The following is a 23,358-nucleotide window of genomic DNA, read 5'->3' on the forward strand; positions in this document are numbered from 1 at the left end:
ACCTCACTATGCCACAAAAGCACAGAAAGAGCACTTTCAGAATTGTATACAACACTTACTGAATTAGTTTTTCCTGAATTTCTTCAAGCAGACAAAGCACATCCACTCTCACACAAATATAAACAAGCAAAAAAAAATCCTCGTCAAGTTGATTCTACAAGATGGGAAGGTATAGAGATCATTACTGAATACCTGTTTGCAATTCAGATGCTACAGCGATGGGGCCACACAGTTGTGACACACTACCCCTATGTTCATGACTTTCACAAAGCTAGGATTCATTTTGTACAAAATGTGCCTTGTGATATATCATTTGAAAACTCAATCTACTGATCATCATCATCCTGGTAAAATGCATGTAGCAACATTGTACGCAAAGTTATAAGATTCTGTTGTATGACATTGCTGAGACATGCTCCAAGCTTAGAAAAGCAGCCCAAATCAGTTCTTCAGAAACAAAAGGTTAGCCAGTACCTGAGCCAGGTGTCAATATAATCAAGTGGACTATTACCGGGTTAAGTGGCCATTCTTTGGCAGGAAAGAGGGGTGTGAGAGAGAAATTTACATGTTGGCAAACAAACTTGCGGTCGCCTGAACACCAGCTGGAGAGGATTCTCAAAGAGAAATACTATAAGAAGGGAGAACAGAAGACACAAAATCACCTCTCCCCCCTCACCTCTACTCACGGCATTAACAATGTTTGAAAGACAAAAGGAGCATCACTGAGCTGGGGGAGGGATCCTGGCTGAAGAACCCAGCCAGATTGCTGTGATCGTGTGACGAGAAAAACCTTTTTGCTTTAAGTTCAGCTTGTTAAGTTAAGTATTAGTTTGCATTTTACCTTTTATTTCTTTGTAACCAATTCTGACTTTTATGCCTCATTTGGTGTAATCACTTAAAAATCTATCTGTAGTTAATAAACTTGTTTATTGTCTCATCTAAACCAGTGTACATTTTGCCTGAAGTGTCTGGAACCTCCATTTGCGATAACAGGGTGTGTGCATATCATTTCTATTAATGAAATGATGGACTTTCTGTGAGCTTGTAGCTTGAAGGAAAGAGCTGGGCACATTTTTAGGGACAAGTCTGGGACAAGGAATTTGTTGGTGTCATTCTGCAATATAATTCAGGAGTGGCTGGCTGAAATCATTCATATAATTCAACTGGGAATGAGTTTGCATGCTAGAGAGTGTATGTAAACGGAGCAGGAGTGGTGGTTCTCACAGCGAAGCAGTATAGAAGGCACCCCAACTGGAGAGTCGAGGGGACACAGTTGTTTAACAGTCCAGTTTGTATCCTGGGGAATGTCACAACAAGTTCCTACACAGATGAATCAGCTCAGCTAGCCAAGGATCCCTCCCCCGCCCCCGATCCACCCCAATCTTAATCTAGTTATTCTGTTTACCATTTGGTGCCCAGAAGCAAATTTATTCCCTTTGTGTATCTTGGATTTTATTTTGGGGGTACGGGGGTCAGGGGGTCAAAGGTGGAGATAATCTTGGGAGTTACAGTATACTTTGCATCTCACCTTTGATGCTGCCAGCAGCTGCAGTCACTCTCAACTAGCCAAAATCTGCTCTTGAATTCCCTTTAAATATTTTTAGAGTATTCCTTGTGCAAACTTGACATTTTTCTTTCTTCAGAGTCCAATTTTAAATCTCCAACAGCTTTACTAAGACCAAACTCATTTTGGTGTGTGTCTGATATCTGTATAGCTGGAGCAATTAAAATAATTTAAAAAATTAAAAACAGGTTGGTCTGCTTAGTAAACCTTTACTAATTATTGCTATCTAGCTAAAATTAATACCTTTCCCTCACCCTTTTCAAGTCACTTTTGAACAGATCCTCTGCAGCAACCAGGAATCAATTTTCTCTAATTGAATGGATAAATCTTTCAAAAAAGCTACTCTCTGGGAGACCAGACAAGATATTAACACTCATTCCCCATGCAGCATTGTGTAGGCAGTGACTGGTAATTAAAAAAATAGTAAAAAACCACAACCATCACTCATTTAGTGCAGCTGTATCATTCTGTGCCATAATTGGAAAGAAAAAATTCCCCACTCTGTCCAAAAGAGTTACCCAAAGCCAAGTTCAAGGTATAAATTGTACCTTGGTTCCAGTAATCTAAAATCAGAGTAAGGTAATTATCATCAAAACATCTGATACTGAGTTACACAGTAATAAAAGAAAGGAAGAGAAAAGCAGGAGCTATGCATCTAATCCTCCCAATATTGACTTCACAGGACTGCAGTGTTTTCATAATCAGACCCTATGGTAATTACTGCATCTAAATCAGTTTCCTCCACAAAACATTAGCAGGTCTTGAAAAACTGCTGAAATTTCATAGAATCTTAAATGTTCAGAGGTAATTATACAGCATCTCATTGTTTATGCTGAGGCACAGGTGAATACAATAAACATCTTTGATACTTAAAGAATTTGTGCCTGCTGTTTATTTCCCACTTGCATTCCAATGCCTTGTACGCACCAGCATTTTCTTCGTGTCTTACAGTTCTACAAATCAATGCAGCTTCACCAGTTGTGGCACTTGCTGACGCACTAGTGGAGACCAGCTTCCAGCATTTCCACACCATGTCACCTACAATGCTGACAGATGGATCCCTTAAAGGCAGTCAGTCTAGCACTGACTTTGGCGGAGCTGAACTAGGAATTATAGCAACCACGGAACAATTTAAGAACATAGCATTGGCACATTTCTCCATATGAAATGTGACTGTTGTTTCTATAGTAACCATGATGTCAAAGAGAGATTGTTCATTTATTAGCTGCTGCTAATTATCTGTTAAGAATTAAGAACAGTTGATGTGAAGTTACTCTACTAGGATAAGAGAGAGAAAGGACATATGAGTAGCCAAATTTCCAGATGACACCAGCTGTTCTAATCCATCTAAATTCCCATACCACACCCTCACTGTAACATCAAAGGGTCAAGTTCTTTACCCTGAAAACTAAATGGAGGGTGAAGAGCCTCTAGCTCTTTACTCCTTCTTTGTCAAATAATTTAAGCAGTGAAATTAATCTTTTTTTTCTAAATGCAAAGAGGATGCAATCCAATAGGTGACATTATGGTAGCATTATCTGAATGAGACAGACAGACATAAGTGGGCTTTGAAGAACACCCAGTGTCCTGCTGTTTGGCTGCATTCATAAGAAAGGCTGGCTTGCAGGAGACAATGTTCGAAACACCTTCCAGTTGTGTTTTATATTCTCAGTCTCATGTTGGGAGGATAATAGTGTCTCATTCCCAACCATTGAATAATAAATTGAAAAAACAAAACAAAAAGAACAGTAGCTTCGAGCTATCAGATCATTACGAAGGTGCTTTTCTTCACTGGTTGTAATAGTCCCTCGGAAACCTACAACTCGGGAAGGTTCTCTCCATCTGTTATACATCTTTAAAGCTACTCATTACTGTGAAGTTGGTCATAACTGCTTAGCTGTTGGTACCAGAACCTGACCTGCCTTTTCTCAGGCAAAGCACTGTAAACTAGATGTGACAGAAATGGTAATTTCCTGGACAAACCATATTAAATGAAGTTTAAGTGTCTTAGGAGTTTATTGTATTAAAAATGCAAAACGTTTATGTATTATTGAAGGATTATATGTAATGTCTCAGGAGGGGGGAAGGAAAGAGAGGCATTATGAGCTTCAAAGGACTCTTAAACCATGTAAACAGACAAGAATGAGCGTTTGAAGTTAAGTTTCCCAAGAAATTTCTAGGGGGAGGTGTATGCAAACACCCTGTCCATTTATGCAAGAACTCAGCTCCTCTGAGGCGGGGACCTTTGTCTGCTGATCACCTGTTACTTGAGGACAAGATCAGTGATCCAAACTGTATAAAGGAGCAACTCACAGATTCATGGGGATGCTTGTTCTGTGCTAACAGCTGTTACGAACTTCTGATCTCAGAAAAACCCCCTTGGTGGGATTGGAAGGACTGATCACCTGCCAGAACTCTTGCTGGAGTTGGGGTGATCTCTAGTAAGCTTTTTAGCTTGTGTATAGGTTCTTTTATTGTTTTTAATGTTTTCTTTGTAATGCTTTCACCTTAAGAATAAGTGTAACTGTGGGCAATTATGCTGTTTATAGCCGCAGAGGAAAAAGAGAAACAGGCCTGCTTAGCCAATCTGACTTGCTGGAGAATTCACAGTATAGGCAGCGAACTGTACAGCTTGGAAATACCCCAGACAAGTGGAAGTGAGACACCTTCCCAAGAGAGATGGCAACTGGGGAGCTGGAAGTCAGAGCGGGTGCCCTTGGTGGACCACAGAGAGGGAATACAGGTGCAGTTGCCCTGAGCTGTGATGCTACGAACCTCCCTAAACCGCATTAATGGATGACAGAGGCACTGAAAGACAGTGCTGCACAATAGCACATGCAGTATTGTTGAGGTCGAAGATGCAGTACGCTCCCCTTTCCCAAGGCAAAGTGATGTGTCACAGCTGCCCCATCTCCAGCAGCCACAGGAAATGTCACACATCAGCATAACATTTTATTGCAAGTGTAGGACTGTGGTTTATTGACGTGCAAACTAGCAAGGTTCTACTATGCCTATGGATATGGTTTCCCCTACCAAAAAAGTGTTGTCGGGTTAATGACAACACTCATGAGCCACCCTGCAATAAAAATTGTGTTTTTCTAAAGGCAAAGAGGGCAAAAATAGAGAAGGGAAAAAGGAAAGACAGCCTGGGCATGCTCTCCTTTGCTCTGATTGTTGGACCACATGATGCTCAGACACCAAAATTTAGAATGAGACATCCATCTTCTACCAAAATGATGACAATACTTTATATTTGTTTTTAAAAGAAAACCTCAAACAAGTTAGATAACCACACAAGTTGCTACAAATACGGGGCTTTAAAAAACCCAACTTCTTATGGCACCTTGACATGGAGTGATTTTTATTACAAGGGCAATTTAATGAATGGTAAACTGGATGAATTCCAGTGACAGCACGTTATGTGCAATGTAATTTAGCTGTATAAATGATAAGATTGTATATAGATTAAAAACTAAATTGGTAGCTTGCTGACAGACTAATAAATTTGATACACAATTATTAACATTACTAGTCAGAACTACTTAAAATCTTTTGCTTTCTTTATTTTGAGTTGTAAATAAAGATCTATACTAAGGAGGAGGAGGAGAAGCTCTGATAAAATCATTGCTTTAAACTATCACAAATAAAATGCTGTCTGATTAAAAGAGGTCTTCTCCTGGCTCAAATTTTTGTGGACTCATCCCTTCTCTTCCCTGTGTACAAAGTATCTAAGCATAAGAACTGCTTCCAAGTAACATGAAGTTGCTGACTGCTTGCAATACTGAAAAGTCTTTCCAGAATAAAAAGATTGCTGAGTTTACATGTAGGCTACTATTTCCTTCCTCAGTCAAGTGGCCCATAGCTATAAGGAGAAGGGAGAATTTCATTGCTCAGAAATGCCACCACTCTTCAGAAAAGATTACATGAACTTAACATACATGGAGTGCAGAGAAAAGTAGTTAAGTTTTGGGATTACTGTTTTTATTGCTTTTTTTAAAAAAGCAAAGCATACTAGAATCCATGGCAATTTGAATTATTTCTGTCCTAAAAAGTGACACTTACAAATGGCATTATAGGTTTCAGATTCATTGGATCTCAATTTTATAACAGATATAAAATGTGCTCAGTCTGCCAGTAAAAACACATTTTTTTAAACCAGTAATTGCTCAAACTCTCTCTACACTTTGACCATTGATCTGGATTCTTTCCATCTCATGCATCAACACCACCCAGGCCAAGTTATGCCCTCATTGACACCTGTGTAAATCCACCAACTGATTTTACAGCTTATTGTAGTGTGACTGGGTTTTCAGAACAAGTTGTTTCCTATAAAAGCAGCTGGAAGAGAGCCAACAATCCTTAGCCTTATGTTGTGGGTTTAAATACAATTCTGCCAGATACAATTTAAGTCAGGAAAGATATTCAATCCACACAAGGACTGCTTTGGGGCTACAAAAGGACTTTATTCACTAACTCATGCAGATCAGGTTAAATCAACTTTACAGACAGGAGCAAACCACTGTAATAACACAGCTCATAGTAGTAGAAAATGCCTAGCCCGTTCTTTATACCTCATCCCACTACACACTGATTGCTGGAGACCAATAATAATAATAAATAGCATGAACACATACTTAGCAGCGACAGTAAATTTAGCCAGCTGCCTGCCTGAGGTATGTTTACACATGCCTCCTCCCACCAAACAGAACATGCACACCCTATTTTTAGGGTGACCTGAAGTCACACCACCTGAGGCTGCAATTATTTTAAGTCCTCTTAAACTAGTGTCAGGCCTAGCAAGTGCTTAGGATATTTCAAGGAAGAGGTAGGCACTTTAGAAAGTGGAGCTGGTGACTCAGTAGGCAGTTCTCTACAGCCAGCACTGACTGGGAAGACAGCAGGCTCTTTCAGAGGAGACTTAAAACCGAACGAAATCTCAGAGGACAGTTAACAAGACTCCCAGTGGAGAAGGGGGAGGCAAGGCCAGATAAGCTTTTGCTACAACTGCAGTGATTGCTGAATATTTGGAATTCTAAGACTGCCATAGATAAGGAATCACCACAACTTGCTGTTTTTGTCCTTTGAAGGAGGAGAGTTAGGTGCTCTGAATAATTCGCCATTGCTCAAGCTGTTGGCCATTAAAGTGAAATCACTAATGGCTTGCACCATTGAAAGTTGATGAATTTATTCATTTGTGCTCAACCTATTAATTTTAAAAAAAACTCAACAAGCAGCGCACTTAGAAGGTGCCATAGACACTTGAAGTCTGGTCAGGAAAACATCCTCTCAGAGGGGGAGACACAAAGCTGAAAGGATCAAGACAGGGCCTTCTGGAGGCATTTTGGTTGGGACAAAGATGAAGCACATGTGCAACACTGACATTCCTTTGCACTGCACATCTGCTCCATTTGACAGGAAACATGGGACTGACTTTACAAGAACCTTGATCTCGAGTCAGATCTGGTCTGAAATCTTGTGTGGGAATGGGAATAAGGGGGAGAAGTCATTTTTCCTTTTGACACTGAAAAATAAGAGGTCTTAGTTTAAAAATCAATTTTAGTTCCCATCGAATTTGACCTCCAAGGTTCACACAATATAAAGCATGGATTGCATGATTGTAGTCTGTGCTTGCACACACATGCACAGAGAATGGTCCACCCTCTTAAACCAATTGAAACCCACCATGAATATCCAAGCTAATAACTAAATCCCAAAATATTTCTTTGACAATAGAATTTTGGCAATATAAAGTCGCATCACTCTTACAGTGAACAGCAGCCAGTCTCCTGCCTCCTGGTGAGATGGAATTTTAGATGCAATTTGGATAAGGATACGGGGGAGCAGTGGGGTTATAAGCACTGTAAGGAGAGAGAGCCATCCCTTACAATTTGAAAATTCAGAAAACTGCTTCCCCATACAGCTGAAGAGCATCAAGGACACAACTGAGGTAACAGAACAGAAAAGGTTCCCAATTTGTGGTTAAAACTTCCACTACAGTTTACCAGAGATATAATTCCCTTTTAAGCAACTGGTACAGAAAGCAAGTTCAGCTGTATTTTTTCCAGAGGTTACCGTGGCCACCTTCCAAGTGCCCAAACCCCTAAGGTAACTGTTTGCCTTATATTTGTTTTCAAATTACACCCACCCCCATCATTCCTTCCCTCCCCCACACACTCTTGTTTAAGATTACAAATGACTTCATTCATCTTTTACTTAGATATTTAGTCCTAACATGCTATATAATATTTTAAGAATGAATTACATTCCTTCCTGAATCAATCACCTCTGCGAGTCAGGGCTCCCTGCGATGGAAAGCACTTCATCATTGAAATTAACTCCTCTACCCTGTTTTGGGAAAGACAAGTAATCCTTTTAAACAGGAAAATGTGCTTTTATCCAAACAGGCAGTACTTACCCTAGTTTTAATTTTATTTCAATGTTTTCCATCCTCTGTTCGCTTGGTGGGAGGATAATAAATTGATTTAATAACCACCCAACACTTTCAATAGTAGCAGCTACACCATTAAGCTAATCATGGCCTTTCCTATTTTCCCCATTTTCTTTTAACCTTCCATGCCAAATCTGTTTGAAAACCAGAAAGGCCCCGAAAAGGGAAATTACTGTTGCTCCATGAAAGGGATTGCACTACAAAAAATGCATTTATGAAAAACCCAGCCCTCCACAGGATTTGCATTCCTAGATGACACACTGCTAATTCGTGGCAGGAAATTGGGAGTGCTGGCTAGGGTTGCCACTTTTCTAATTGCTGGTAACCGGACGCTCGAGGCCTCACCCCACCTCTTCCCCTAAGGCCCCGCTCCCATCCGGCCTCTTCCCCAGGCTTCGCCCCTGCTCTGCCTGTCTCCCCCCTCCGCCCCGGCCCCACCGCCCATCGCTCGCTCCTCCTCCTCACTTCCCGTCACTCACTGGATTGTCTCAAGGAACCTGCCTGCAGGTAGGAGGTGGCCCTGGCTCAGCAGGGGCTGCCATGGGTTAATGATCCAGCGCCTTCTCCTGCCCCACAGTAACTGGGAACAGCGAACTGCAGCCACTGGGAGCTGCGGGGGGCTGTGCTTGCAGACGGTCAATGTAAACAAAATGTCTCGCAGCCCGACAGCGGATTACCCTGATGGGCCGCGTGCTGAAGGTTGCTGACCCCTGACCTAGTATATAAATGCACCTATACAGGGAAAGTCTATTAGACAGGCACAAAGCTTGCAGTTCAAAATATTCCCACCTGCATGACATAACCATGTCTCCCCCTTAGCATAACACCTTACCCTGCTGCCATCTCAGTCTCACAGTGAGAAGTCCTGTTAGTAAAGGAAGAAGGATGTTTTCTCCTTTCTTTCAGAGGGAGCCTGCTAGAGTCACCTGTGTGCTGAGGAGGGGTTTACACAAGTTCAGTACATCGTTGACAGAGGTCTTTGCTCTTTACTCAATATGCAGTAACACCATGCATTCCGCCCTGTTACATACCAACTTATCTGAAAACTAAGTTCACAAAACAGATTCTTAGTAGTTTGAGAGTTTATTTCCCATTTTTATTAAGTATGCATCAAGATAAAGCACACAAAGTTTCTCCTCTTCCTCGGACTACACTTATTCTAAAGAAGTGATTTTAGATGGCTTGCAGTCTCATTTCCTTGTTGATTGTTTTTAACATATTGCAGAGAGTTTTCTATTGCCATAAAAACATACCATTTTCAGGCTAACAGCACAGGGTTTTATGCTTCAGTTGCAGAGTACAGCATACAGGCTATTAAATATTTAGTTCAGGATTCCTACAGCACTGACAATGGACAGGAAAGGCACCATTTGCTTCACCTGGAGCCCTCAACTTAGTGTTTATGTGCTACAATCCCTCAAGCTGTTTCAAATAGCTGTTCTTGATCAGCCAGTTGTCTAATTAGGGGAAACACAAGCTCCCATTCAATCATACAACCCTTCCAACAGCTAAACACCTTGAACACAAAGCTAAATTTTAGTGCATCAAAAATACCAAGACATGCCTTCATGCCGATCGTATCAACACTTATGAGGACCAGGAACTGACAGATGCAACACGTACACTAAACCCAGTGCTGGCTGATAGTCAAAAGCCTCAACACCTTCCTCTATTGGGTTACAAGGGCAAAGATAATCAAGCTAGACGAGATCTGAAAAGGTCACCCACCCTTTCTCTGCATCAGCAACCAATTTCTGCACTTGTTAAAATGAAATCAAGACAGGATCAAGTGTGTGGGAAACACTTCGAAATAAGCAAAAAGAAAAGGAGGACTCGTGGCACCTTAGAGACTAACAAATTTATTTGAGCATAAGCTTTTGTGAGCTACAGCTCACTTCATCGGATGCATTCAGTGGAAAATACAGTGGGTAGAGATTTATACACAGAGAAAATGAAACAATGGGTGTTACCATACACACTGTAACAAGAGAGTGATCACTTAAGGTGAGCTATTACCAGCAGGAGAGTGGGGGGTAGGAGAACCTTTGTAGTGATAATCAAGGTGGGCCATTTCCAGCGGTTGACAAGAACGTCTGAGGAACAGTGGGGGGGGGGGGGGAATAAACATGGGGAAATAGTTTTACTTTGTGTAATGACCCATCCTTTATAAATAATGACCCAGTCTTTATTCAAGCCTAAGTTAATTGTATCCAGTTTGCAAATAAACTCCAATTCAGCAGTCTCTCATTGGAGTCTGTTTTTGAAGTTTTTTTGTTGAAGAATTGCCACTTTTAGGTCTGTAATCGAGTGACCAGAGAGATTGAAGTGTTCTCCGACTGGTTTTTGAATGTTATAACTCTTGATGTCTGATTTGTGTCCATTTATTCTTTTACGTAGAGACTGTCCAGTTTGCCCAATGTACATGGCAGAGGGGCATTACTGGCACATGATGGCATATATCACATTGGTAGATGTGCAGGTGAACGAGCCTCTGATAGCGTGGCTGATGTGATTAGGCCCTATGATGGTGTCCCCTGAATAGATAGGTGGACACAGTTGGCAACGGGCTTTGTTGCAAGGATAGGTTCCTGGGTTAGTGGTTTTGTTGTGTGATGTGTGGTTGCTGGTGAGTATTTGCTTCAGGTTGGGGGGCTATATGTAAGCAAGGACTGGCCCGTCTCCCAAGATCTGTGAGAGTGATGGGTCGTCCTTCAGGATAGGTTGTAGATCCTTGATGATGCGCTGGAAAGGTTTTAGTTGGGGGCTGAAGGTGATGGCTAGTGGCGTTCTGTTATTATCTTTGTTGGGCCTGTCCTGTAGTAGGTGACTTCTGGGTATTCTTCTGGCTCTGTCAGTTTGTTTCTTCACTTCAGCAGGTGGGTATTGTAGTTGTAAGAATGCTTGATAGAGATCTTGTAGGTGTTTGTCTGAGGGGTTGGAGCAAATGCGGTTGTATCGTAGAGCTTGGCTGTAGACAATGGATCGTGTGGTGTGGTCTGGATGAAAGCTGGAGACATGTAGGTAAGCATAGCAGTCAGCAGATTTCCGGTATAGGGTGGTGTTTATGTGACCATCGCTTATTAGCACCGTAGTGTCCAGGAAGTGGATCTCTTGCGTGGACTGGTCCAGGCTGAGGTTGATGGTAGGATGGAAATTGTTGAAATCATGGTGGAATTCCTCAAGGGCTTCTTTTCCATGGGTCATCAATGTAGCGCAAGTAGAGTAGGGGCATTAGGTGACAAGAGCTGAGGAAGCGTTGTTCTAAGTCAGTCATAAAAATGTTGGCATCCTGTGGGGCCATGCGGGTAGCCATAGCAGGGCCGCTGATTTGAAGGTATACATTGTCCCCAAATGTGAAACAGTTATGGGTGAGGACCAAGTCACAAAGTTCAGCCACCAGGTTTTGTCAACTGCTGGAAATGGCCCACCCTGACACCTTGCTACAACAGGTATTTTCCCCCCTGCTCTCCTGCTGGTATTAGCTCACCTTACCTGATCACTCTTGTTACAGTGTGTATGGTAAAACCCATTGTTTCATGTTCTCTGTAAATCTCCCCACTGTATTTTCCACTGAATGCATCCGATGAAGTGAGCTGTAGCTCACGAAAGCTTGTGCTCAAATAAATTTGTTAGTCTCTAAGGTGCCACAAGTCCTCCTTTTCTTTTTGCGGATACAGACTAACATGGCTGCTACTCTGAAACCTGTCATTATGCAAGACTTCGACATATCTGTCCATGTTGCAGAAGTCACATGTTCAGTAGACAGGCCCAGGAATACACCAGGGGCACAGGGTACAAGTAAGGAATGAGGTGCTGTGGCAGAGCTGTATGAAGCACTACAAACTGGAACTTTGCAAGCTGTGTTGATTTTAACTCACTACTGTAACAGCAATGTACTGTACTTGGACACATTGAAGTTTAAGACATGTAAATATAAAGTCCACGACTGGAAAAAAAAATCTGTAAGTGGCTGAAGCATTCAGTCCTTCACTCTCAGACTAATAAACAGATGGAAAGCGTAAAGAAAATGTGGCTCTTAAATGTCAGAGCTCTTTGGGATTCAAAACCTCAACGATGCAGATGTTTGCTGCAAAACAATCCTTACAGATTTAACTGTTTGCTCTTACCATCCCTATTGGTTAAAAATTAACACCTTACCCAAAAGAATTTTTGATCTTGTACAAAAAAGGTGCAATGTACAAGAGGATAATACAGAAATGGAAAATCTCAGACAGTGCAAATGTTAGTGAAAGGAAGAAATTCATTCAGACCCTCACCTAGGGGACCTGACTTTTTTTTTTTTTTTCCCTCTAACTGTAAGACAAGTCTGATGAAGTTTAATTTCAAATTTTAACCTATCTTAAAGCTGTTGTGAGCTGGTGCAGAATGTACTCTGGACTCTAAATGCTTTATTTTAAATTTTTAAGTGACCAAGGAGTGTAGTTAAAGAGGAATGAAACCTACAAGATATGAGATAGCCACTGGGCACCAGCAATGGTTTTGCTCTGCAGTTGCACCAGAGCCTGAAATTAGGGAGAGCAAAATCTAATAATCCCTGTTAGTCTAACTGTGCTAACATAATTAATATCCACAAATCATAAGTAAACAAAGCAAAGCCATGTTGGCTTGTGCTCCATATGTCAGAGTGGAGGAAAAAAGTTGGCAAATGGAAAGACGACCAATCTGGTGTGAGAAAAAAAAACTGTCAAACATTTGAGATATGACTGCAAACATCACAAGGCCAAACACATGATTTTGTAGCTTCTAGAAGCACTTGACAATGTTCTTCAAGGAGATTTTTTTCCTTTAAAGCAGTTCCTGATTAATGTTTGGAAAATGGAAAGACAGAACTAGTACAAGAGAAACTTACGAAATCATGGACATCTGCCAAGACAGGTCTCCATTTAGTAAATCTACTAAATCGTAAAGTATAAATCTAGGGCTGTTAACAGCTGTGCTGATATCGGAACTGAACGCCCAAACTTAAAGGACATTAAAATTGACCAGTCAACTGCCATACTTGTTTTAATTGCATCATGTATGGGTGGGAGGCTAAGGGAGAAGGTAAGAGAGAATCCAGGAAGTAGGATGGATAACTAAATTTTGCTTATTCCTGTGATTTAACCCCCCCCCCCCCCCCCGCCGCTCTGGCTTGCGCTCTCCAGCCTGTTGATCCACTGTGGTCCATGGGAGACACATTAGCATCACATTCATTGCACTTTTGTAATAAGCAGCAGTGGTCCTGAAGCCAAATACGAATTGGACTATAGAAACTCCAAGTAGAGCTGGTCAGGTGTTTTGACAAAAATAAATTTTCACTGGAAAACATCAAAAACTGTTCGTAGACTCGGACTTTAATGTCAGAAGGGAGCATCATGTATGTTCATCTAGTCTGACCTCCTGAACATCACAGGCCACAGAACCTCATCTACTTACTTCTGAAGTAGGCCCATAACCTCTGGCTGAGGTACTGAAATCTTCAAATCATGATTTAAAGACTTTAAAGTTACATAGAATCCACAGTTCACTCTATTTCAAACCACCAGGTGACCCATGCCCCCAGCTGCAGAGGAAGGCAAAAAAAACAAAACAAAAAAAAACTCCCCAGGATCTCTGCCAATCTGACCTTGAGGGAAAATTCCTTCCTGATCCCCTATATGGTGATTAGTTAGACTTGGAGCATGTGCATGAGACCCATCAGCCAGACACCTGGGAAAGAACTCTCTCTAGTAACTCAGAGCCCTTCCCATCTAGTGTCCAATCTCGAGCCACTGGAGATATTTCCTAATATAACAGATGCAGATGGGCCATATGCCATTGTATGTAACCTCATCATGCCATCCCTGTCACAAATTTATCAAACTCAGTCTTAAAACAAGTTAGGTTTTTTGCCCCACCTGGAACGCTGTTCCAGAACTTGACTCCTCTGTCTAAACCTTTGTGTAATTTCAAGCCTAAACTTGCTGGTCAGTTTGTATCTAGGAAAGGGTTGGTTTTGATGAATTTCCCATTTTGAATCTTTCTGAAGTTACAAAACACTGTCAAAACAGGATGCTTTGAAATTTTTTAAGTGAAAACTTTGTTTCAAAATGACTTCATTTTGAAATTTAAGCTAATCTAGTTACAAAAAGAAAAATAAAAGATAGAAATAAAGAACAAAATGTTTTGATTAACTTGACTCAAGAAATCAGATTTTTGATTAGTGAAAATTTGAAGTTGACTTTTTGTCCAAGTTCAGGATAGGAAAATTATTCAAAATCTCAAAAAATTCTCATGGGATGGTAAAACTGTTTCCCATCCAGCTCCAGCTATGAGTAAACTTTTTGATGGCTCACTATTTTTGTTCCCAGTACTCAGGAACTTGTTGCAGCCTAAATCTGATCTTACCAGAATAAGAATTACGACCTCCAGGGTGAAGAAGTACAGAATTAAATAAATTTATGAAGTGCAGCTCGGTCCTAAAACCAGCTGTCAGATAGGCAAGCAATCCGATTCATGCTCACTTGTCAGCATCTGCATTTCATTTCATTTGACTGGCAATAAGTTTATGTTTAGTTTGACGCTCTCCGCTTTCACTAATAAAAATGCAAGTTTTGGCAACCTGGTTTTAGAAAAATACAAATACAATACAACTAAATAATCTGAGGCACTGAAAGAAGGTGGGGGCAGTGCCATCTTGATAACACCTGTTCAACTTCTGGGAATAGTTAGTTAAAATCCATTATGTGTATAAGAAGGGTTCTATTTTACAGTGACATCTTCCTAAGCATAACTTGCTAAACACTATTCTTGTTGGAAGTATGTGAACTGTCCTGACTTAATTCCTTGTTTGGAGAAATGAGTGATTTAGGAGAGTTGTAGCCTTTTTTACTCACAATAAACCAGGGTTTTGTACCTGAACAATAATGGATAAGCAGCCAAGCTTAGACTGTGGATAGCTCCACTCCCAGTGTTCTGCATGAGTTCTAACTAAAACAATTTCCCTTAACACTGCTTCAAATCCTCACAACAAGAGTTTGTGTGTATGTCACCCAGTGTTACTCTCCACCTCACAGCCAATCAGAACCAGTGCTCAGCTGGAGTTTTTCCCTGGACAGAGAATCCCAGACAAGGAAAGCATACATGCGTATCTGCAGCGCGTGGAAAGAGCCACTGCCTTTAAGACTTGAGCCATGAACATGCAACTACCCCACCAAAGAGCCTGGTAACTTTCTTAGGGCCCTGACTCAGGAAAACACCTAAACACTGTCCTTAGAGACTTTTTCTGAATCAGACCCTAGGTTGGGTGTAGCTCAGTCCTGTCAGATTCCACATCAGATCTCATTTCAATAATTACTAGCTTCATTTTTTACTATAATCTCTCTGATGTACAGGAGGACTGAGTTTATCCTGAAGGACAAATCAAGAATTTCAGAGGCTATATATGAAAGCAGTACTGTCTCCTTTTTAACAGAAGAGTTGGCCAGTGTGTCATATGTCTCTGTTAATGGCACAGAAATTTAACACAGACTGAACTCCTGTTATTAAAGTCCCTGTATAAGAATTCTTGCTTTACTGATGCTGCCTATAATGCCTATTAAAAAAGAAAACTATCAATAATAGACACATCACACATAACGAGGGACGACAGTGCTCAAATCACATTTCTAATTAACTTATGCAGAGAAACAGCTGTAAAGTATTAAAATGCTGATTTGTAGTGCAGCTGGCAGTTATCTAGATATTTCACTCCTAGCAGATGAAGGCATTTGCTTCAAAGTGGGTGGGGTGGGGGATTTTTGCCACAGTCCATTGCTAATGCAAGCTACATATATCATGGTGTTCACAGTAGCAAACAATGTAGTTGGGATCCACTTCATAAACTGAAACAGGGATGGAAAATCTGCTTCAGAATCTTGTTTCGTTAGCTGGACATCTTTCCAACTGCACAGTAATTAGCTCAGAAACAGAGTTTGCTTGTAATAAGCTGGATCCTTTCCATCAACCCCCAGAGTCCCCCTTTCCCAATCATTCTTCCAGCTGTGAGTAACTTTTGATTTTACAATAATTAATTGCGAGAACTGAAAAATGAATTGTGTAGAACTTGTTTTGCAACAGGCTTGCTATGAAACAAAGCTACTTGGGGGCTCTATATACCTGCCCCCTTCCAAATGCATAAACAGAATATTTTTCATGTTTTCCAGCTAGTTATGAAATACTGAACATTGCAGTTTTCAGCTGAATGTCCTTTTATCAAGACGCATACATCTGAGAATGGAAATACCACAATATCAATACTTTCAAGATTTAGAAAGTTAATATAAGAATGAAAAAAAGTTACCTCCTTGTAATTGTTGCTCGAGATGTGTTGCATATGTCCATTACACGGTTGGTGTTCTTGCATCTTGTGCACCGGTGCTGGAGAGTTTTCCCTAGTGGTACCTGTATGGGGTGGCTCCACCCACTGCCAAGCTCCTTGTGTTCCAAATTGAGGGCCTAAAGAGCAGAATCTCCCCGCCCCTCCTTCAGTTCCTTTGCACCGGAACTGATGGCCGACTGTAATGCATTGGGAAAGGAGGGTGGATTGTGTAATGGACATATGCAACACATCTTGAACAACAGTTACGTGAAGGTGAGTAATTGTTTTTTCTTCGAGTGCTTGCATAGGTCCATTACACTGCAGGTGAATCCCCAAGCTGTTATCTGAGGTGGTGAGGCACAGAGGCTCATCAGAAGAGGGACTGTAGGACCACCTGTCCTACATTAGCATCCTCCTGTGCTGCAGTGGACAGTGCATAAAGCCTGGTAAACGTATGAATGAAAGATCACATTGCTGCTCCCCAGGTGTCCATTATGACATGTGTGCCACAAATGCTGCTGAGGTGAAATGAACTCTAGTTGTGTGCGCTGAGAGTTTGTCTGGAGGAGTTACTCCTCTGGCAGCATAACACACTGTAATACAGCTAGTGACCCACTTCCAAAGCCTCTGATTTCTAATTAGATGGCCCCTCATACATTCTGCATAAGAGATGAAGATACCATAAAAGACTCTGCCCTATCTAGGTAAAACACCAATGCTTGACGAATATCCAGGTTATGGTGCCTCTGCTCATCCTTACATATATGTGGTTTCAAGAAGAGAACTGGTAGGTAGATAGACTGATTCAGGTGGAAAAACCAGACACCACATTTGAGAGGGACTTTGTCTCTGGAGAAAACTGTACGGTGGATCAGTGACTGATGCATTCAGCCCTCACATCCTCCTGGCAGAGATGACAGCCATTAAGGCAGTTACCTGTGCTGTCAGGTGTAAAATTAGTACGATTGCAAAAGCTCATAAGGAGGGTCCATAGGTGCAGACAACACCAGATTCAAATCCCAGAAAGGTGTTGGTCTCTGACAGGTGGAAACAGCCTATCAAGACCTTTCAGGAACCTGGTCATGATTGGGTAAATGAAAACAGTCTTACCGTCTGTCATAAATATAAATGGAAGGGTAAACACCTTTAAATCCCTTCTGGCCAGAGGAAAAACCTTTTCACCTGTAAAGGGTTAAGAAGCTAAGGTAACCTCACTGGCACCTGATCAAAATGACCAATGAGGAGACAAGATACTTTCAAAGCTGGAGGCGGGGGAAACAAAGGGTTCTCTCTGTCTGTGTGATGCTTTTGCTGGGACCAGAGCAGGAATGCAGGTCAGAACTCCTGTAAAGAGTTAGTGAGCAATCTAGTTAGATACGCGTTAGATTCTGTTTTGTTTAAATGGCTGATAAAATAGGTTGTGCTGTAACCTGATACCTATGTTCTCTCATAGTATTCTCAGCCTACAGAAAAATCCTTTGTCTCCAGGCAAAGAGACAGAAAAACCCTCTAGCTGCTCTTAGCTTAAAAAAACAAAACCAAAAACAAAAAAACCCCCACCAACCTCTTCAGGTCTGTGAAAAATGTGTGAATTTCCCTGCAGGAGGTTAACTACCCTGCCTTGAGGTAGAGAAAACTCCAGCTCAAAAAAGACAAATCCCTTTTGTCTCTGCTCTGGCCCCCAGGCAGAGACCAAAAAAACCTAACTGCTTTCAGCTTAAAACCTGTTTCCAAGCAGCCCAAAGGGGGGGGGGGGGGGAATGTCCTTTTAAAATCTGTGCTTCTGGTTAAAAAAAAAATCTCAAATTGATCTCAAAATGATCCCACTGCTCTGCCAGCATGTCAAGGTTCCTTCCCCACTCTGAACTCTAGGGTACAGATGTGGGGACCTGCATGAAAGACCCCCTAAGCTTATTCTTACCAGCTTAGGTTAAAACTTCCCCAAGGTACAAACTTTTACCTTTTGTCCCTGGACCTTATGTTGCCACCACCAAAATGTCTAACAAAAACAACAGGGGAAATGCCCACTTGGAAACATCTCCCCCCCCCAAGATATCCCCCCAAGCCCTACACCCCCTTTCCTGGGGAAGGCTTGATAAAAATCCTCACCAGTTTGCATAGGTGAACACAGACCCAAACCCTTGGATCTTAAGAACAATGAAAAAGCAATCAGGTTCTTAAAAGAAGAATTTTAATTAAAGAAAAAGTAAAAGAAAAACCTCTGTAAAATCAGGATGGTAAATACCTTACAGCGTAATCAGATTCAAAACACAGAAAATCCCTCTCGGCAAAACCTTAAGTTACAAAAAGACACAAAAACAGGAATATACATTCCATTCAGCACAGCTTATTTTATCAGCCATTTAAACAAAACAGAATCTAATGCATATCTAACTAGATTGCTTACTAACTCTTTACAGGAGTTCTGACCTGCATTTCTGCTCTGGTCCCGGCAAAAGCATCACACAGACAGACAGGACCCTTTGTTCCCCCCCTTCAGTTTTGAAAGTATCTTGTCTCCTCATTGGTCATTTTGGTCAGGTGCCAGCGAGGTTAGCTTAGCTTCTTAACCCTTTATGGGTGAAAGGGTTTTTCCTCTGGCCAGGAGGGATTTAAAGGTGTTTACCCTTCCCTTTGTATTTATGACACCGTCTATGCAAGGGTAAAATGTCAAGATGGCGACCAGAGGCATCCTAATGGACCTGAAGTCCATACCTGATTGAGTCATCATCTGAGTCAGGGGTATGTTAGAGGATGCTGCCCAGATGGAAAAAGGCTTCCATTTACTCAAGTAAGCAGCTCATGTGGACAGCTTTCTGCTATCAAAGAGCACATTCTGGACTGCCAGCGAGCAATGTGCTTCCTCTACATTCAACCACTGATGAACCAGGCTGTAAGATGCAGCATTTGCAGATCTGAGTGAAGCACTCATCATGGTTCTGTGGAGGTCTCTGATGACTGGTTACAGCTTGTGGAGATGTGAACACTATCTCTGTCTTGGCCTGGCTAGAGCTAGAAGGATCATTCTACCCTGATCTTGCTTGAGCTTGACAATCACCCTGGGATACTCATAGGTATGCACAGAGGAGCTATTTGTTCCACAGAAACAGGAAAGCATCCAATGTATGAGGTTTGCTTGTTCACAGGGAACACTAACGCTCCACCCACCAACAGCAAGAAGGAACTGAAGGAGCAGTGGAGTGACTGTGCCCTTTATACCCTCATTTCAGAGCCTAGAAGTGGGCCGGGCCACCCCCTGGGTACTGCTCGAGAAAACTCTGTCACTGGTGTATGTGATGAACATACACCTACAGTTTAATGGACATATGTAAGCACTCAAAGAATCAATGGTACTTAATTTAGTGGCTCTAAAATGAGGTTATGTAGTTAAATTTGATTATGGATCCAGAGCTCTGTTTATTTCCTATATAACAGTACCCTAAAATAAATCAGATCTATAAAGCAGAGGTCAGAGGTGAAAGGGAGGGAGAATAAACTGATTAGACAGCCTTTGCAAGACAAAATGAGCATCTGAATTGGGCTACAAGTTAACTTCAATTTGGGATTTACAAATTTTACCGCAATAAAAACATAAAAGCTATGTTACTTACATAAGATCATTAGAGCTGCCATACTGATTCGGACCATGGTCCATCTTCCCCAGTATCCTATCTCCAACAGTGCCACATACCAGAGCTTCAGAAGGAGTGTACAGAAAAGGGCATTTGTGGCGCAATCCATCCATCTTCCACTCCCAGTTTCTGATAGAGGTTTAGGGCTGTCCCAAGAATGAGGTTGTGTCCCTAATCATCATAGCTAATAGCCAATAGCCATTGATGGACCTATCCTCTAGGAACTTATCCAGTTCTTCTTTGAAGCCCGTTATACTTTTGGCCATTACAACTTCCCATGGTAATAAGTTTCACATGTTAACTGTGCATTGTGCGAAAAAGTACTTCCCCTTCCTTGTATTATACCTGCTGCCTATTAATTTCATTGGGTGACCTCTTATTTTTGTGTTGTGTGAAAGGGTAAACAACATTTCTCTAAGCACCTTTTCCCACTACTCATTATTTTATAGAGCTTCATCACAACACCATCAGACATCTCTTTTCCAAGATGAACAACCCTAATCTTTCTCCTCTCTCCTCATATGGAAGCTGTTTCATACCCTGGATCCTATCTGCTGCCCTTCTCTGAACCTTTTCCAGTTCCACTATATCCTTTTGAGATAATACCGTGTCCAGTTCTGGTCACCCTATTCAAGGTGTGGGCACATCATGGATTTATTTAGTGGCATTATATTTTCTGCCTTATTTTTTCCTTTTCCTAATAGTGCTGAAAATATTGTTAGCCTTTTTGATCAATGCTGCACATGTTGCCAAGTCACCCAGTTTTGAGATCCCTCGAACTCTTTGCAGTTTGCTTTGGACTTAAATATCTAGAATAATTTGTCATCTGTAAACTTTGCTACTTCACTGTTCACCCCTTTTCCAGATCATTAATGAATATGTTGAACAGCACAGGTCCCAGCTGAGATTCTTGCGGGAATCTCTTCACCTCTCTTCATTGTGAGAGCTGTCTATTTATTCCTACCCTTTCTTTCAACCAGTTATTGATCCATGAAAGAACCTTTCCTCTTATCCCTTGGCGCAATTCAGAGAACGAACAGTCACTGTTTCTAGACTGTGAAACAACACATCTGAAAGTTCTTAAGTGACTTGGGAGTCTGAACCCTACTGTCTTTCAATGACACTTAAGTCAACTACCGTACAACCTCAGTGTTACGAATAGCCTCGGGAATGGAGGTTAATTCTGGACAAAACGTTACAGTTTTTCTTTCAAAAGTTTATAACCAAACATTGATTTAATACAGCTTTGAAACTTTACTGTGCAGAAGAAAAATGCTGCTTTTAACCATCTTAATTTAATCGAAACAAGTACAGAAACAGTTTTCTTACCTTGTCAATTTTTTTTAAGCTTCCCTTTTTTTAGTAGTTTACATGTAACACAGTACTTTATTGTATGGGGTTTCTGGTCTTTGCTGCTGCCTGACTGAATACTTCCAGTTCCAAATGAGGTGTGCGGTTGACTGGTCAGTTTGTAACTCTGGTGTTCGTAACTCTGATGTTCTACTGTAGTGCCTATGCTACTTTGGCACTTCTGAAAATTTTACCCTGAATCCCCAATCTCCACAAGGGTAAAAACAGTTTCTTATACAAATGGCCAATGCATATTGAACTTTCCATCTACAGCATTTAAGAGTTCTGGTGTTGCAATTTGACTTCAATACATCAGCTAGTGTTAAACCTCTAGACTATCTCATTGTTCTGATTGTGTGCAGTAGTTCATAGTGGGATTTGATTGTACATGAGTACGTTACATGAGAGGAGTTCTACTCTAATGAAAGGGAAAGGGAAGAAAAATCTGTTTTTGGGTCAAATTTCCAGTTTTCACATATCTAAACAAATTAAGCGATGCACTGAACAAATCCAGGTGTCAGAGGGCACATTTTCAGCATCCTATATCCACATTCTGAGCCTAGACAAATCTGAAAGGATCTAGAACTATTTACAGAGGGAAGGGGAAACATTTTCATTCTTGGACTTTCAATTAAAGTAAATTGATCTTTTGACAGGTCCTTAGAGCAGTTACTAAAACTTGGTGCAGCTACAAGAAAAGGTTTCAAATGAACCAGTTCCTTAAAGAAAAGTAATACAACATAAGAGCTAAAATGGGCTGTTGGTGTAAACAGAGTTTGTAAGAATCTAAAGAGTGAATTATACTTTAATTAACTTACTTTAATCAGCTTTGTATGAAAAGTAAATGCTCTTCAAGGGTTAATGTAATACGAGAGGTCACATTCAAACTTTAGTAAGACCACAAATGACTGTCACCACATTGTCCCAAGTACAATCACTGAATATTAATATTCATGCGCTAACCGTGCATTTTAGGAGAAAAGTGTACTTGTACAGTTGTACAATGAGTGTCTACAGACAAGATAATGCTTTTAGCTGGATAAATCCTTTACCATTCCATTTTAAGATTGAAAAGAAATCAAGTATTAAACCCTTTCCCATTTGAGATATTAAAAGCATGATTTCTATCAATTAAAACCAGGCAGATACGTTTAATGAAACCAGGCTACTTTCAACATGCACCTGATGTTGCACCCATTGTCAAATCAGTTGTACATTAATAAGGTTCCCTCTCCTCTCCCTTTCAATCAGCATGTTGCTTGTAATATGACTGCTGGGTTCTATATACCCAGGGGGCAAAATTGCACTGCTTCTGGTACTGCTCAAGCAGCCGTGCCCATATTCTTTTTTCTATACAGACTATTCCATATGGGCATCTTCTCAAGATCACTTTTAAATATGGGATTTAAGGAGAGAGACTGAAACCAAAAGTGAGAGGAGCCTATCTGCAAAACAAGTTAGTAGTGGTTAGTAGTGTGTCTGGCACAGAAGTGAATGGGTAAGACCCATATTTAACAGCTGCAGTTTTAAAACCTAAGGTAATTGGAGTCTCTACTGTGGATAAACTTTTGAGCAATCAGCAGGGCTTTGTGAAGAAAGCTGAGGGGATACAACAAAGAGCACTGGCCAAACATGAGGAAAAAGCAAAATACAGACAAAGCAAGAACTGCTGAAGAGGATGCCTAAAGAAGGAATAACTGTCAGAATTGAAAGGGAAGGGGTTAAAAAAGCTCTGATACAGTACTATAAAATCCTCTTACCTGTAAAGGGTTAAGAAGCTCAAGTAACCTGGCTGGTACCTGACCAAAATGACCAATAAGGAGACAAGATACTTTCAGATCTGGGGGGGGGGGGGGGTGTCTGTGTGATGCCTCAGATCAAGAAAGCAAGCAATTCAACTCCTATAGAGTTAGTAAGTAATCTAGCTAGAAAATGCATTAGATTTTGCTTTTGTTTTTGACTTGTGAAATTCGCTGTGCTGGAGGGAATGTGTATTCCTGTTTGTGTCTTTTTGTAACTTAAGGTT

The 23,358-nt window shown here is 41.1% G+C and overlaps 1 protein-coding gene across 2 annotated transcripts in view; it reads right to left on the reverse strand.

Moving 5' to 3' along the window:
• GALNT10 (polypeptide N-acetylgalactosaminyltransferase 10) overlaps positions 1-23,358 on the reverse strand; it is a 124,141-nt gene that overhangs the window by 33,808 nt on the left and 66,975 nt on the right. The gene's annotated exons all lie outside the window — the stretch shown is intronic.

The sequence above is a fragment of the Natator depressus genome, chromosome 8, assembly GCF_965152275.1.
Source record: "Natator depressus isolate rNatDep1 chromosome 8, rNatDep2.hap1, whole genome shotgun sequence".
NCBI lineage: Eukaryota > Metazoa > Chordata > Testudines > Cheloniidae > Natator > Natator depressus.